This window comes from Platalea leucorodia (assembly GCF_965183815.1).
Source record: "Platalea leucorodia genome assembly, chromosome: 21".
Classification (NCBI taxonomy): domain Eukaryota; kingdom Metazoa; phylum Chordata; class Aves; order Pelecaniformes; family Threskiornithidae; genus Platalea; species Platalea leucorodia.
The window spans coordinates 465,631-480,499 of record NC_138843.1 but is presented as its reverse complement, the minus strand read 5'-3'; the positions used below and the strand labels follow the sequence as shown (position 1 = coordinate 480,499).

At 44.1% G+C, this 14,869-nt stretch overlaps 2 long non-coding RNA genes across 3 annotated transcripts; both read left to right on the top strand.

Moving 5' to 3' along the window:
- Positions 1 to 37: 37 nt before the first annotated feature.
- On the top strand, positions 38 to 4,196 carry LOC309599544. Its single transcript, XR_014230297.1, has 3 exons — positions 38 to 109; positions 3,318 to 3,438; positions 4,090 to 4,196. It is a non-coding gene; the product is annotated as an uncharacterized lncRNA (long non-coding RNA).
- Positions 4,197 to 4,456: 260 nt separating this feature from the next.
- LOC309599543 lies at positions 4,457 to 7,394 on the top strand. 2 transcript variants are annotated; one of them, XR_014230295.1, is made up of 6 exons: positions 4,457 to 4,684; positions 4,942 to 5,034; positions 5,634 to 5,697; positions 5,792 to 5,810; positions 5,929 to 5,969; positions 6,995 to 7,394. It is a non-coding gene; the product is annotated as an uncharacterized lncRNA (long non-coding RNA). The 2 variants fall into 2 exon arrangements; XR_014230296.1 differs by lacking the exon at positions 4,457 to 4,684 and having other exon boundaries at positions 4,805 to 5,034.
- The last annotated feature ends 7,475 nt before the right edge of the window (positions 7,395 to 14,869 follow it).

The following is a 14,869-nucleotide window of genomic DNA, read 5'->3' as shown; positions in this document are numbered from 1 at the left end:
TCAATGTGTTTTCTCATTTATTTCTCTACCAGTTGTTACACCATAAATAAGTACGAGTAGAAAGCACTGCCATCCTAAGCCAAAAAGGTGCTGGATCCCCAAGCTGCTGGTACTTTGTTCTACTTTATTTTTAATTTTTTTCCTGTCTGTCCTGAACCCCGTTGTTTTTTCATTTTCATTCTATGTCTACTTTTATCAAAATCCCTATCCGTATTTTTAAATTTATTCCTGTGTGTTGTGTACCCTGTCACTTTTTAAGTTATATTTCCATGTGTTTTAAATTTAAAAAAATTACAAATTTTCTTTCTTCCTTTTAGTTCACTGTCCCTATTTTTTAATTTCCCCATTTATTTCCCTAATCCCCATTGCTTTTTAAATGTTCTGTCTACTTTTTTATCTTCGATGTCTTCGCTTTTAATTACTTGTATTTCCTTAGTGCCCTTGCTTTTTAAATTTTATTTCTATGTCTCCGTTTTAGTTTGCCATCACTATTTATTATTTTTTTCTTATTTCTTTAATAACTTTTAAAATTTTGTCTACTTTTATTCTGTTCACTGTCTTTAATTATTTCTTGTCCTTCCTTAGTGCCCTCTCTTTTAAAATTCTGTTTCTACATCTCTGTTTTAGTGCGCTGTCCCTAACGCTCATTGCTTTTTAAGTTTTCTTTCTATGCCTACTTCTATCCTGTTCACTGCCTTTATTTTTTAATGATTTCTTGTCTTAGTGATGTCGCTTTTTAAAATTTCTGTCTATGTCTGCGTTTTAGTTCACTGTTGCTATTTTGTACTGCTTTCCTCTCTTAATCCTTTGGCTTCTAAAATTTCTAGTTTTATCTTGTTTGCTGTCATTGGTTTTTAATTATTCTGTCTTGTTTTTCCTTAGTGCCCTGGCTTTTCAAATTTTCTTTCTCCATTTCTGATTTTGCTTTCCCTATTTTTTAGATTTTTTCCCTTTATTTTCCTAATCCCCCTCTGCTTTTTAAATGTTCTTTCTATGCCAACTTTTTCCTTTGCTGTTTTTTTAAATTTAAATTTAAATTTAAAATTACTTGTTTTTCATTAGCGCTGTTGCTTTTTAAATTTTCTTCCATGTCTGTTTTAGTTGGCTGTCCCTATTTTTTAATTTTCCCCTTTATTTCCCTAATCCCCATTGCTTTTTAAATGTTCTTTCTATGTCTACTTTTTTCGCTTTGATGTCTTTATTTTTAATTCTTTCTTCTTTCCTTAGTGCCTTTGATTTTAAATTTTCTTCCTATGTCCCCATTTTAGTTCGCTGCCCCCACTTTTTAATTTTTTTCCTCTATTTCCCTAAATTCTGTTGCTTTTATAATTTTCTGTCTACCTTTATCCTATTCACTGTCTTTATTTTTAAATTATTTCTTTCCTTAGTGCGGTCGCTGTTTACAATTTCTGTCTTAATTTGTTAAATTTCTGTTGCTATTCTTCAGTTCTTTCATGACTTAGTCCCTTGACTTTAAAAATTTTGCTTTTGTGTCTACTTTTATCTTTGCTGTCTCTGTGTTTAATTTTTTTTCTGTTTGTCCTCTACCCAGTTCCTTTTGAAATTTTCTTTCTGTACCTACTTTGATCAAGCTCCCTATCCTTATTGTTTTTGGTCTGTTGCGTACCCCATTGCTTTTTAAATTTACTTTGTATCTCTCTCTCTTTGTCGCCGTTTCTTTATTTAGTAGTTTTTTCTTGCCTTTCCTAATACATGAGGCTTTTATTTTTTCAAATCTAATTTTCTTCTATCCAATGTGCTTATTTGTTAATTCTTCCCTGTGTCCTCCAGCCTGTGCTTCACTTGATAAATGTTATAAATTCTCTGGAGGCGGCCCTGCAGGGGAAGGGCGCCACCCCTAGCGACAGGCCCCGCCCCTGGAGGCGGCCCCGCAGGGGACGGGCACCACCCCTAGCGACAGGCCCCGCCCCTGGAGGCGGCCCCGCAGGGGACGGGCACCACCCCTAGCGACAGGCCCCGCCCCTGGAGGCGGCCCCGCAGGGGACGGGCACCACCCCTAGCGACAGGCCCCGCCCCTGGAGGCGGCCCCGCAGGGGACGGGCACCACCCCTAGCGACAGGCCCCGCCCCTGGAGACCACCAGCTTTTTCACCCCGCAGCTCCTCATCGGTCTGCACTGGCTGTAGCATCCCTGTTTCCAGGAAGGGTTGCTTTCTCTGTTCAGTGCTTTGCACGCTCTAAGTTTAATGCACATGAGCAAACTTCCTGCCACTTCTCCGGCCGCCTTTATGCCTTCTGGTGGTTCGCCCCTTCCTTTTCCCAGGTGAATGTGAGAAGGGTGGTGGGTGGGGCCCGGGGCATATGAGCTGCAGCCTCTACTCAGGGAGCTCATTTTGCTTCTGGGCTTTTCTGGTGTCGGTGCTCTGCTGTTCCATCAGTCGATTAAAGCTTTTGAGCTGCTTCAGGTATTCGCACAGGTGTGTTTTGACATTTAGAGAAGTGGAGGTGTCTGTTTGAGGTAAGGGCTTCAGGACCAATCAAGGTTCAGCAGCAGATATAATAGAAAGTACACTTGTTTGCAGCCTTTTTTTTTTTTTTTTTTCAGGTCAGTAATTTTGTATTGGATGTTCAGGAATGGCAAGATGGTTTAATAGTATGTTTTGTTGGGGTGGTTTTTTGTGTTTTTTGTGTTTTTTTTTTTTTTTTTTTCTGAGTGCTTTGTATTTTCCTGGACTTCCTAACTTTAATGAAGATGAAACCTTCTTTCTTTCACCGGTTTTGCTGCATACTGTGCAAGTTGTTGACGCTGTCCCCTAATAGGACTGATGGTGAAATGATCTAGTAGGGGTTAAAGTGGGCATTTTGTATGCATCTGTATATGGGGTTTCAGCATTTCTCAAGAAAGCAGCGGGGACGTAAGCTATAGTGTCTTTCAGTGTATGGAACAGCTCATTGCCTCAACAGAGTACCGTGTTGTAGAACCTTTGCAGCTTGCAGCAGGACCCTCAGACTATAAGCATCAGGACTTCACTTATTTTGTGGGCCTCTAGCAGAGCCTGGAGTCTGTGGGAAGATGGAAGATAAGAGGTGCTCACAGGACATGGGGCACAGCTCAGAAGAGCAACTCCCGAGGAGCGGCCGACACGGGTGGTTCAGGGGTGCATATACAGGGCAGGAGCTGTTGGGAAGGAGCAGGCTTGCTTCCCTGCCAGTTCAGGAGAAGAGAAGGGGTTTCTCCAAGTTTTGGGACTAGGGGATGGTTGGGCAAGGGAGGTGGGTTCATCAGCCTTTCTTGGATGGGTTTTGTAGTTAGATTTGGGTTTTGCTAAGATCTGTTCTGTTTTTGTTTCTCCACAGGCAGTGGGAGGTACGACAAAGTCACGAGAGACACAGTGTAAACTGTCCAGGCCTCTGCATCACAATGCGCAGGGCTGAATGTCAGACAAGTCTCATCTCAGGAAGCATTGGGTACATTAAGGTACATTAACATATATCCTCCAGAACCCTGAGGTCTCCAGAGCCTCCCTGTGTGCTTTGTGGTGCCCCCAGCGCCTCCCTCTGCTCCCAGGCTTTATAGTGTAGTGTTATCTAATAGTAGCATCGTGTGTGCAAGCAACTTGAGGCAGCCCAGTGTCCTGTCCCGTATATGTCAGCACTCTCATGCGAGCATGCTGTCCACCGAAGGGTTCTCCATGCTGCAGTTCATGGAGTCATTTAGGAGTTACTTATCCGTAAAGGAAGAGTCTGTCATTACACCAGCCATGGTCATTTGCTACTTGTAGCTCTTTTGGTGTTTGGCCTATTGGTCTTTGCCTATATTTGAGTCATCTGGCAGAAACTGTAATTTTTGTGTGTCAGTGGGTGGATTGACTTATTCTTGCAGCTTAAGTAATAGGTCTGGGCTGAGCAGGACAGGTGAGCAAGGCATGACAAGAAAGGCGAGTGGACGGCATTGTGGGCCGTGATGGGGGAGGTGAGGTCGATCGTTTGGGATTTGTGGTTTTGGGGTCTCTGTGTTGCCTGAGTATGTGAGTCAGTCCAAGGGATTTGTTAGTCTGTTTTGCATGGTGGGCTCTTTCTTTTGGAAAGCAGTATGTAACATCTGTGTGCCTCTCCACACTTTCCCAAGGGAGGCCTGGCATCAAGTGTTATGGTTCCTGAGTCATCGGAGAAGGACCGACTGTACGAGCAGGCGCCTGACATGGATGCTGACCCCGGAGGCACAGAATGGGAGGTGAGCAGATCCATGTTAGCCTGCTGGGGGAAAGGATGAGTCAGGCATGTGGCTATTGGGGTAGAGGAAAGAAGAGGGAAGGGTGTACACTAATTAGGGGTATTACTGTTTGTTGGTTTGGTTGGTTTTTTTTTTTTTTTGAACTTGCTGATGTTGCTGTGTCAGCCTGGCAGGTCAGAGCACAAAGCACGAATCAACAAGGTTAGTGGAGCGAAGAAGTCGGAATGGGGGAGGTTTGCTGTTGGCTAGGGTATTTGTCAGCACCCATTTGACTTTGTATTATTGTTGCTGCAGATGCACAGTAGGGAGCTGGACACTGAAGGGATGAGGCGAGTGGAGCACTGTGAGAAGGTAGATCGGCATGCAGTGATGGAGGGAACGTGCCCCTGTCGGTGCCTATGCGCCTAGCTAATGCTCTGTTTTGAAGGCGTAATGTGACTCATAAAACTATGTGCCAAGCAGAATGTCTGCCCTGAGCTTGTCAGGCAAGGTGAGCAATGAACAGCAAACCATAGCAGCAGTTATTTTTGAGGTGTGTAGAATAGTTTGTGAGCGGACGACTGCTTCCAGGCGCACCAGTTGCTTTGCGTCTCTGGTTTTCTAGGTGCCACGGGTGATGCCGGCAGCAACATCTGGCATTAGACCGGGACCGAGTGGAATGCCACGGTGCTTCTGAGGAGGGCCTCATTGTGGAAGAGGTCAGTGTTGACTGGTGTGACGCTGAGTGATGGCACTCCATGTTTGCAGATGATGAAGAGGATCTGGGTGATTGCAGTGACATCCTGGGTAGCCGATGTGGTCTTCTTAAAAGATGGTTTCTGAGCCCCAGCCCTCTGAAAGGCAAGTTGAGGGGCTGACGCTATCTTTGTGCGGGCGGGCAGTTGGGGGAAGCGCCGGTGGGGCAGGCAGGGGTTTTAAAATCAGCGTAGCAGGGAAGGTGGTTTGAGATTGGGTGCGGAGAGGGCGTGGGGTCCTTTCTGTAAAACAAGAGCATCTGCCAGGCAGGGCAGGTCCAGCCTGTGTCTGTGTTACTGTGTAGTCTGTCTTCTGCGTCTCATACCATACCTTAATCAGGTCTTCATGTCTCCATTGTTCTCTGTGCCTAGTGGGCACATCGGTAGCAATATCGGGGGTCTCGCAAGGCTCGGCTCATCAGCATAATGCTGAGTGCTTCCTGTGCAGGGCGATGGAGGAGAGGTGAGCAGAGCATCGTAAGAAGGTGTGTGGTATTAGAGGGAAGGTGTGACTGGTGGCTGTATGACTAGGTTATGGTTTGGGGTTTTTGTTTTATTTAGAAGGTGTGAAGCCATGTGGGATATGGGCACCAGAGCTGACTCGGGCATGGTGAGCAATGACTAGCGGGCTGGTGTAGCAGTTAGTTTTCAGGTGTCATTCTGCGGGTGAAGCTATAAGCATCCCTTGTTGTTTGGGTTTTACAGGTGGTACCCGCACCTCAACATGGCAACCTGAAAACAGCAGAGGCAGCGCAGGCACCTGGCCAAGGTAAAGGAGCAGGAGATGGGAATCAGTGTGGGTGGGCTCTTGTTTTGGGTAGTATCTCAGCATGTGTTATTTGCTTTGATTTTTTTTTTTGCAGGTGATGCACATGCCATCAGGTGAGTGAAGCAGCACATTGAGTGGTCCCGGAAGGCGAGGAGGTTGTCGGCTGAGTTGGCATCTGAGAGTGAAGTATCCTGTGGCAACTCGGTGAAGCTTTTCTCTTTGGTTTTGCAGGTTCTGTGCGGGCCGTCTTTGGAATCGGATGAGCATTTGAGGTGAGCTGGGTAGTAGAGAGGAGGAGCATGGGACTGGTGATTTTCTTACAAGCGCAATTGTGATTTCGTGTCTCTTGGTGCCACATGTCGGCCGCAGGGGTGCCCCTGAGGCAGGCTTCTGTGATCCCTCGTGCTTCCATTCCCTTTTGAGCTTATTGTATCCTCAAGATGATGAGTCCCCCTCTTTCTCTCTTCTACCTCTCTGTTTTCTTTTTCTCTTTGTGCTTCTGTCCTGTTCCCTGTCCCTCTTTTTCATCTTCTGTCTCTGTCCTGCAGCCCATCACTATTTTTGTCTTTCTCCATCTATCTGTCTGTCTTCCTATCCCAATTTTTTTAAATTTATCCCTATCTGTCCTTTAGCACTTCACAATTCCCATTCCCCTGCCTCTCTGTCTGGCTCCATGTCCCTATTTTTTTTAATTCCTCTCTCTCTGCCCTTCAGCTCATCAAGGTTTTTTGGCATTTCTCAGTTTATCTCTGTCCACCTCACTGTCCCCTTTTTAAAATCCTCCCTCTCTGCTCTGTGTCCCATCGCTATTCTTTTGTTTTTCTCAGTCTCTCTCAGGCTGATTCCCTGTTGCTTCCTCCTCTCTGGCCCGTAGCCCATCACTATTTTTTTCCCCCCTGTACCTCTCCCTCTCTGGCTCCCTTTCCCTATTTTTCAGTCCTCCTTCTCTGCCCTGTAGCCGATTGCTGTTGGATTGGGTTTACGTGGCAAGGTTCTGTTAGCTGGGGCAGGGGAGGGGGTGCAGGGGTGGGTTCTGCGAGAAGACACCAGGAGTTGGCCCCGTGTCAGGCACAGCCAGTTCCGGCTCCAAGACGGATCTGCTGCCGGTCCAAGCCGAGCCCATCGGCAATGATGGTTGTGCCTCTGGGATGGACATTTAAGAAGGGGTAAAAAATGCTGTGCAGATGCTGTGATAGAGAAAACGTGAGTGTGAAACAGCCCTGCAGGCACTAAGGTTGGTGAAGAAGGAGGGGGAGGAGATGCTCCAGGCACTCCTGGAGCAGAGATTCCCCTGCAGGCTGTGGTGAAGGCCATGGTGAGGCAGGTCGTCCTCCTGGAGCCCGTGGAGGTCCGCGGTGGAGCAGACATGCACTTGCAGCCCGTGGAGGACCCCATGCCGCAGCAGGTGGATGTGCCTGAAGGAAGCTGTGACCCCATGGAGAGCTTGCGCTGGAGCAGGCTCCTGGCAGCACCTGTGGCCCCGTGGAGAGGAGCCCACGCTGGAGCAGAAGAGGAGCACGAGGAGGAAGGAGCGGCAGAGATGATGTGTGATGAACTGAGTGCGGCCCCTGCTCCCTGTCCCCCTGCATTGCTCGGGGGTGGGATGTAGGGAGGTCAGGAGTTGTGAAGATGAGCCCAGGAAAAAAGAGCGGGCTGTTTTTTAGATTTGTTCTTATTTCTTATTGTTCTAATCTTGATTTTGATTAACAATAAATTTAATTACCCCAAGTTGAGTCTGTTTTGCCTGTGACAGTAACGGGTGAGTGATCTCTTTGTCCTTATCTTGACCTACAAGGTTTTTTCTTGTGTTTTCTTCCCCTGTCTTGTTGAGGAGGGGGAGCGATAGAGCGGCTTGGTGGGCACCCGGCAGCCAGCTGAGGTCAACCCACCACAGTTGCTTTCTTTTCTGCCCCTATTTTTTAATTCTTGCCTATGTTTCTTGTACCCCATTGCTTTTGAAACTTATTTTCTACTTCTCCATCCCTATTTTTTTAAAATCTTGCATATATTTCTCGAACTCAGTTGCTTTTTAAATTTTCTTGCTACCTTTCCCCCTCTCTTTCATTTCTTGCCAGTGTTTCTTATGCCCTGTTGCTTTTCAAATTTTCTTCCTACATGTCGCTCTATGCAGCTCCATGTACTTATTTTTTAATTCTCGTGTATGATTCTTGTATCCTGTCACTTAGGAAATTTTCTTTCTATGTCTCCCTCTGTCCATCTCTGTCTCTAACTCTTAATTCTTCCCTCTCTGTCCTCTACCCTGTCACTTTTTACACTTTCTTTCTAGATCTCCCTCTTTCTAGCTCCCTGTCTCTATTTATTTGTTAGTTCTTGCCTATGTTTCTTGCACCCCGTTGCTTTTTGAGAATTTTCTTTCTACATCTACCTCTATCGGGCTGTTTCTATTTTTTAATTTCTTGCCTACGTTTCCACCCCCCCACCCCCTTTAGAATTTTTCTGTGTCCCTTGTCTTGTCTCTATCTTGTTGTCCTGCTGGTCCCTTCTGCCTCTCTCTCCTGCTCCCTGTCTCTCTTATTTATTCCTCCATCTCTCTGCTCTCTCTACACTGTTGTCCTCCTCCCCATCCCTCTCCTGTTTGCAGCATCCCATTTTCTGGCTCCCTGTCCCACATCTCTTCTCTGTGTCCCTCTGACTTTCCCACTGCTTTTCTCTTTCCCTCTCTCCTCCTGCATTTGGGCAGTGAAACTTGCAATTTCTTACAGCTGGGGTTTCTTATGTGCATTAATGAATAAACTTTTCCTGCCTCCTCTGTGCCCCTGGGTGTGTTTGCAGCCCCTGGGTGCAGAGCATGTGGCTGTGGAGAGGTGCAGGGGAGGGGGTGATGTGCTGTGGGGCGTTGGCAATGGCCCCTGTTCCTGATGGGCTCCAGCTGGGTCTAGGGCAGCCCCAGGTGTGGTCAGTGAGGCTGAGGATGGGGCTGGCCCTGCTGGGTGAAGGGGCTCCAGCTGGGTCTAGGGCAGCCCCAGGTGTGGCCAGTGAGGCTGAGGATGGGGCTGGCCCTGCTGGGTGAAGGGGCTCCAGCTGTAAAAGGGGCTGCCTGGGCGTGCCTGCTTGAGAAAGCTGGTGAAGGGGAATGGGCTGAGGAGGGAGTCCTGCAGGCAGGTGCCTCCAGCAAGGAATGGCCAGTCTGTGTGGTGAGGAAGGATCCCTCCGAGCTGTCCCCGACAGGGCGGACGCCAGCACACAGTGCTAGGAGCTCAGTGCCTCTGTTGGCGAGCCACCAGGTATTGAGGAAGCCTTGTGGATGAGGAGCATAGAGGTGTCCGTTGCATGCTGCTGAATGGGCGAGGGTCCGGCATGCAGCACTGCAGAGGAGGAAGGGGCAGAGGCAGAGAGAGAAGCGTCGAGGCGATGAAGGTCTCCTGCTGGCACCAGGAGCTGTGGTGAGTCACGCGTCCTCTCCTCTGCATCCCAGCCCATCTCTGCCACCCTTCTCCAGATGTCTGCCTGCCTCCCTTTCTCGGTCTCCCTCTCTGCCCACCTCCCTGTGTGGCTCCCCAAAACTTGTTATTCTTCTGCCAACTCTGGAGAATACCCCATTGCATTTTAAATTTTTTCTATGTGTCTCTCTAGCCAGCTCCGTCTCCCTATTTTTTAGTTTTTCTGCACTGCCTTGTAGCCTATTACTTTTAAATTTTAATTTCTATATCTCCCCCCTATCCAGCTCCCTGACCCTATGTTTTTTTAATATCTCCCTCTGCTCTGTACCCCATTGCTTTTCAAACTTTCTTTCTATGCCTCCCTCTATTTGGCTCCATTCTCCTATTTTTTATTTCTTCTCACTCTTTTCTTCGCCCCATTTGTTTTAAAATTTCTTCCTATGTATGTATCTCTCTCGTCATCTCCCTGGCCTTATTTTTTAATTCTCGCCTGTGCGAATTGTACCCCATTGCTTCTTGAATTTTCTTTCTGTTTGTCCCTCTATCTTCCACCCTGTCCCTGTTTTAAAATTCTTTCCTGTGTTTCCTGTACCCCACCACTTTCTCTTTCTGTGTATCCCCTTTTTTGTCTCCCTGTCATTATTTCTTAATGTTTTCCTATTTGTCCTGTACCCCATTGCTTTTTAAGTTTTATTTCTGTGTCTCCCACTACGCGGCTCACTGACAGAAAAGCGTCAGGGCGGTGAAGGTCTCTTGCCGGTGCCAGGAGCTGCGTTGAGTCGCGTGTTCTCTCGTGTGCATCCTGGTCCATCTCTGCTGCCCTTCCCCAGATCTCTGCCTGCCTGCCTCCCTGCCTGTCCCTGATTCTGCCTCCCTCTCTGCTGGCCCACCTACCTGTCTGGCTCCCCAAAGCTTGTTACTCTGCTATGAACTCTGCCCTGTACCACTTCACCTATTAATTTTTTTCTGTTTCCCTCTTTGTGGCTCCCTCTCCCTATTTTTTTAATGCTTTCCTGTATTTTTTGTACCCCATTGGATTTTAATTTCTCTCTCTGCATTTCCCTCTCTCCAGTGCCTTGTCCCTATTTTTTAATTCCTCCCTGTCCTGCACCCCATAGCTTTTAAAATTTTCTTTCTATGGTTCCTTCTATCCATCTCCCTGTCCCTGCTTTTCTAAGATTCCCATTTCTTGTACCTGATAGCTGTCTAAAGTTTCTTTCTACGTTGTCCTTTATCCATCTCCCTGTCCCTATGTTTTAATTCTTGTCTATGTTTCTGGTACTCAGTTGCTTTTTAAAACTCCTTCTAGGTCTCTCTCTATCAGGCTTCCTTTCTTGATTTTTAAAATTCTTCCCTCTATTTCTTGTACCCCATTGCTATTTGATGTCTCTTTCAAGAAGTCCTTTTATCTGGCTCCCTTTCCCTGAACTTTAATTCCTCCCTTTCATCTGCATACCCTCTCGCTTTTAAGATTTCCTTTCAATATTTCCTTCTATTCTCATCCCTGTTCCTATTTTTTAATTCTTTCCTGTATTTCTTGTAGCCTGTTGCTTTTTAAAATTTCTTTCTGTCTCCCACTATCTGATTCCTTGTCCCTATTTTTTAATTTCTCCCTCTCTGTCCTGTACCCAGTTGCTGTAAAAAATTTCTTTCTATGTCTCCATTTATTTAGTTTCCTGTTCTTCTTTTTTTCTGTCGATTTAAAACTTTGTTTCTATGGCTACTTTTAGCCAGCTCACTGTCTTTATTTTCTAATTCTCTCCTGTCCGTCCTGTACCCTGTTGCTTCTTGAATTTTCTTTCTATGTCTGCTTTTATCAAGCTCCCTATCCATAGTTTTTAATTCTTTCCTGTGTTGTGTACCCTGTTGACTTTAAAATTTACTTTTATGTGTGTGTCTATTTTTTTCCCCATTCTTATTTTTTGATTTATTCCTGTCTTTCCTTAAAGCCATCACATTTTACATTTTCTTTCTACGCCAAAGTTTATCTACTTTGCTGTCCCTATTTTTTGTTTTCCTGTCTATCCTGTACCCTGTAGCTTTTAAAATTTTCTTTCTGTGTCTCCTTTAACCAATTCACTGTCTTTTGCATTTGTTTCTCGTCTGTCTTGTACCTAACTGCTTTTGAAATTTTCTTCCTATGCATCTCTGTATTTTTCTCCCGATTCTTATTTTGTAACTTTTCCCTTGTCTTTCCTTAATGCCTCCGCTTTTATAATTTTCTTCCTATATCTCTCTATCACCCTACCCTTAATTTATTTTTTCCCCGTCTTAATGCTTTTGCTTTTAAAATTTTCTATGTCAACTTTTAACCAGCTTTCTGTTTTTTTAATTTTCTAAAAAATTTTTAAATTTTTTTCCTGCTTGTCCTTTACCCAGTTGCTTTTAAAATTTTCTTTCTGTGTCTACTTTAACCATTTTACTGTCTTTATTTTTAAATTTTTCCCTGTCTGTCCTGAACCCCGTTGCTTTTTCAACTTTCATTCTAAGTCTACTTTTATAAAGATCCCTATCCAGATTTTTTTATTTATTCCCATGTGTTGTGTACCCTGTCACTTTTTAAGTTACATTTCCATGCGTGTTTTAACTTAAGCAAAATTTCAGATTTTCTTTCTCCATCTCTTTTAATTTGCTATTTTTAAATTTTTCCCTTCATTTCCCTAATCCTCATTGCTTTAAAAATGTTCTTTCTATGCCTACGTTTTTCCCTTTGATGTCTTTATTTTTAATTATTTCTTCTCTTTCCTCAGTGCCCTCACTCTTAAAATTTTATTTCTACATCTCTGTTTTAGTTTGCCGTCACTTTTTATTAATTTTTCCGTATTTCTTTAATCACCATTGCTTTTAAATCTTTCTGCCTGCTTTTATTCCAGTCGCTGTCTTTATATTTAATTATTTCTTGTCTTTCCTTAGTGCCCTCTCTTTTAAAATTCTGTTTCTACATCTCTGTTTTAGTGTGCTGTCCCTAATGCTCATTGCTTTTTAAGTTTTCTTTCTATGCCTACTTTTATCCCATTCACAGTCTTTATTTTTAACGATTTCTTGTCTTTCCTTAGCACTGTCGCTTTTAAAAATTTCTGTCTATGTCTGCATTGTAGTTCAATGTTGCTACTTTGTACTGCTTTCCTCTCTTAATCCTTTGGCTTTTAAAATTTCTACTTGCATCTTGTTTGCTGGCATTAATTTTTAATTATTCTTTCTTGTTTTTCCTTACTGCCATTGCTTTTTAAATCTTCTTTTCCATCTCCGTTTTAGTTCACCGATGTGATTTTCAAATTTTTTCCTTATTTCCTTAATCACCATTGCTTTTAAAAGTTTCTGTCTGTTTTTATACCATTTCCTGTCTTTATTTTGATGTATTTATCTTTAATTATTTCTTGTCTTTCCTTAGTGCCCTCCCTTTTAAAGTTTTCTTTCTACATCTCTCTTTTAGTTCTCTTTCTTTTAGTTTTCTTTCTATGCCTACTTTTATCCTGTTCACTGTCCTTATTTTTTAATGATTTCTTGTCTTTCCTTAGTGCCTTTGCTTTTTAAAATTTCTATTTATGTCTGCGTGGCAGTTAGCTGTCCCCATTTTTTAGTGCTTTCCTTTCTTGATCTTAATCTTTGGGTTTTTCTTTTTTCCTTTCTTAATCTTTGGGTTTTAAAATTTTCTACTTTTATCTCCTTTGATGTCATTAGGTGTTAATTATTTTTTCTTGTTTTTTCTTACTGCCATTGCTTTTACAATTTTATAATTTTAATTCTACGTCTCTCTTTTAGTTCACCGTTTTGATTAATTTATTCCTTATTTCCTAAATCCTATTTGTTCCTAAAATTTTCTACTTTTATTCCATTCGCTGTCTTTATTTTTAAATTATATCTTGTCTTTATTAGTGCTTTGGCTTTTAAATTTTCTTTCTATAACTCTGTTTTAGTTTGTTGCCCCTGTTTCATAGTTTTTCTCTTTATTGCCCTAATTCCCATAACTATTTAAGTTTTTTATTTCTGTTGTGTTCCCTGTCTTTTCTGTTTTTATTTTTTCAATTGTATCTTGTCTTTCCTTTGCGCCCTCGCTTTTAACATTTCATTTCTATATCTCCGTTTTAGTTTGTCATCACTAATTCTTAATTTATTCAATATTGCTTTAATCACTATTGCTTTTAAAATGTTCTGTCTGCTTTTATCCCATGCATTATCTTTATCTCACTGTATTTGTTTTAATTATTTTATTAATGCTTTTTGTCCTTCCTTAGTGCGGTCACCTTTTAAAATTGCCATTTAAGCCTGTGTTGTAGTTCACCGTGGGTTGGTTCCTTCTTCTCTCAGTCCTTTGGCTTTTAAAATGTTCTACTTTTATCTCGGTTGCTGTTGTTAGTTTTGAATTGTCCTTCCTTGTCTTTCCTCGGTGCCACCACTTTTGAAATTTTCTTTTCTCTCTCCGTTTCAGTTCACCAATGCTATTTTTTAGTTTCTTCCTTAGTTCCTTCATCGCCATTCCCTTTAACGTTTTTACGTCTCTGACCAATGTCAGCATGAAGTTATTTTAAAACTACAGATGTTTTATTAAAAAGTACATAAAGCACATTCCCATTTTTGGCTTAGGCTTTTAGGTGTGTGTGGTTTTTTGTGTTTTTGAGTTTTTTGGGGTTTTTTTTGGTTTTTTTTTAACCTGGTCTTTTCACCTGATTTTCTAGCTAAAGTTCTGATCCCCTCCAGATGTCTTCCTTGTGTCCTGAGCCTTCTTTGGTCTCTCTGGCCCATTCGGGACCCCTCTAATGGCATCGCGATGCCTATCTATGCCTTCGAGGTCGCCCTTAGCGCGCCTTTAGCTTTGTAGCGGACCTCGTGCCCCTCTTGTTCCCTCAGAAGACTTCCCGAGTCCAGATCTGTGACCGGCCCGGTTATCCCAGCCTCTCTTCCCTCTAGCTGTGCCTCTATTCATTCCCTGGTCGTCCAATGACGAGTTTAGTCGGTTCAGATCCCCTCCGGATTTAATCGTCGTGTCCCCAGTCCTTTTTCTTTTTCTCTGCCTCCCTCGGGGCATTTTTTTTTCCCACTCATGATGCCTCCAGGGACCTTTCCTTGTGCTCCACCTCGTTCTCATAGCACTTTGAGCCATACAGCCCTCATTCGTTCCTCTATGCTAAGATTCCCGTGTTCGGTCCCCGGCTGCCCGAGACCATCTGTACTCCGCTCAGACGATCACCCAAGTTCCTCCTTGTCGTCCCAAGCCGCCTCTCGTCCCTCAGCCCCCCTCAGCGCCCCTCTCCCCACAGTCGCGACACCTCCCGAGACCTTCCTCATTCTCTACAGCACCCTGTAGCACCGTATCTCCCTTCCCATCTCTCTCGTTCAGTCGGAGCCTCCCGTCTTTCTTTGCTACGCAGTGTTCTTTCATCTCTCTGCCGTCGAGGGTGTCTTCGTTCGGTTCCTCTCTCACTCTCATGTGGAGTTTGCCTAGATGTTCTCCTGAGACCCCGAGGCTCTCCCTGTGTCTCCAAGCCATTTTTTCTTACCCTGCCCCCTCATAATTCCTCTAATCTATATAACGATGCCTCCCGAGTCCTTTCTCATACTCCCCAGCAGTCTTGTAGCACTTTAGCTGCAGTTCAATTTTTTTGTTTTGTGCACTTCAGAGTGCTCTTATCTTCCTCTTTGGTATTTAGGATGCCTTCGTTCAGCCCCCGCCCCCCTGACAACATCTGTACTTGTTGAAATCCCCCTCGGAGTTCCTCATTGATACCTCTGAGGCTTCTTTGGTCTCTCAGGCCCCCTCGGGACTCCTCCGC